The sequence below is a fragment of the Lethenteron reissneri genome, chromosome 37, assembly GCF_015708825.2.
Source record: "Lethenteron reissneri isolate LAM-NWPU_2019-01 chromosome 37, ASM1570882v1, whole genome shotgun sequence".
Classification (NCBI taxonomy): Eukaryota; Metazoa; Chordata; class Hyperoartia; order Petromyzontiformes; family Petromyzontidae; genus Lethenteron; species Lethenteron reissneri.
This window is the reverse complement of record NC_083815.1, coordinates 7,378,517-7,380,621: the sequence shown is the minus strand read 5'-3', so window position 1 is coordinate 7,380,621 and position 2,105 is coordinate 7,378,517.

Genomic DNA, 2,105 nt, shown 5'->3' with positions numbered 1-2,105 from the left:
AGGCCTCTTAAAACATAAGTGTGAAGATGTTTGTATGTCAATTATCACGGTTGGCTACGTACGGTGCAAAAGAAGTTCAACATACAGGACATACAGGACTTTCGCACCCTACGTAGTGAACCCTGCTCATCGGAGGTGTGGCGGGGGGAGACCGCAATGATGAAAACATGACTGGTTTCATGTTGTACGCGTTCAATACGGTGTTTTGTAGGTTATGGTTAGTGTATTAAAGATATTTGTCAAAATCTCTATTTGGAATGGGCTTTTAAAAAGAAAGCCGTAGGTGTAGAGGGGGCGCAGCAGTTAGCACATTGGGCGATGAATCTGACCTCCAGAGTTCAATTCCCGGACTAAGCTAACATCTCTCAAAGATGTTCACATCTTAAAAATATCTTAACCAGTCCCGAGTGCCAACCACCCATCCACGTCACCCCCTTCGCCAACATGCAAGGACCAGAGTGGAGAAGTATGGTCAAACGCGGCGTGGGGGAGGGTTCACCCATCAGTAAGACTGAGAAATGAGCCGTGCATATTCATAACCGTTGACATCAAGAATGTACAAATCCGGGCAAGGGCGTTATATTAAGAAATGTTTATTGATTCTTATTTTTTGTTGGCATACACAAGCACAATTCAGTCTAAAAAAAAAGAAGCAGCAAAGAGATACATACAATTGTACACTTTACAGACAGAACACCCATAATCCTCTCATCACAACAAGGTCAACGAACATCGACTGAGAGAATGCACAGCCTGAAAGAAGCGAGAGGGAGGGAGGGCCCCCCGCCCCTGCCCCACGCCCCCTCGCACTCATCGATAAGGAGGGAGGGAGGGGAAAATACACAAGTTTTTTTTGCCTTTTTTTACTGCATCAAAATTTTTTTTAGCACACGGACAGAAGCGAGGCTTGAAAAAAGTCTCCCCCCCCCCTCCAACTCCTCTCTCTCCTCCACTCCCCCCCCTCCCCACAACAGACCTCCCAACTCCCATCTTATCAAGCGTTGAAACATTTAAACACAAACCAAAAAAAGGGATAGGAGAGATAGTACTACAAATTCACAAGCGAGGTACTGTACATATGAACGGACTGGGGGGGGGGGTGTGTGGGACAACCTGAAAGGCGGTGTGGGTTTTTTTGAGGCATTCGTTAGGCCAAGTTGCACGCGCGCACACACAACACTGCCGGCTACGCACAAGGCAGCCAGTGGCGGTGGCTTTAACAAACGCCGATACATCGTTCCATGTTGAACGCAGAGGAAGGGGACCGAACCCCCCCCCCCCCCCACGCTCTTACCCCTTTGGGGGAAGGGGGGGGGGCAGCCATGAGCCCCAACCCCACCTTCAGGTCAAGGAGGTCCACCAGTGTTACTCGTCACAACACTTCAAGCGGCACAACATCGGCGCACCGGCCAATTCCGAGGCACTTGCCTGCAACGGTACGTTCGGTTCAAACGTCAATGCAACGTTGTTTCCCCGCCACTACCAAAAGTGTACTTTTTTTTCTTCAAATTCCTCGTCTGGTTATGTTGGTTAATTGCAGTTGTTACAACATGTGAATATCAGGTTGAGCAAGGATTAAAAAAAAAATGTTTTTGCAAAAAAAAAGGATGAAATTGAAACTTCTGACTGAAATGCAATTTTTTTTTTTAAAAAGGACCTTGTTGGGAAAAGATTTCCATCAACATAGTTTCTAGACCGTCACTGAAGCGACTTATTTTGTTTCTATTTACGCCGATCACATTGGAGCACTTTGGAGGATGACTGCTTCAGAGGTAAATGAGCTCCCTCCCATGCGCACCGAAGGGTGAACCCGGACATTTGAAAACCAGTGGCTGTACAATGTTGCAAGTTGCCACGACCAACGAGGGTGCAACGTTTGCAAAGTTGGGATAACCATTGCCCCCAATACCTGACCACACCACACCCACTCACCAATGCAACTCTTCAATGTATTTGAGCATCAAACGGCTGATACCGGACCAATTATACAACGCGGGGGCTGCATTGCTGACTTATTATTGAGCCAGCCGTGGTCAATATTGGGTGGTGGTCTTCAGTTATTAAAGAGTCGCATCCACTCTCAAATGTAGAAGTTTTCTTAAAAC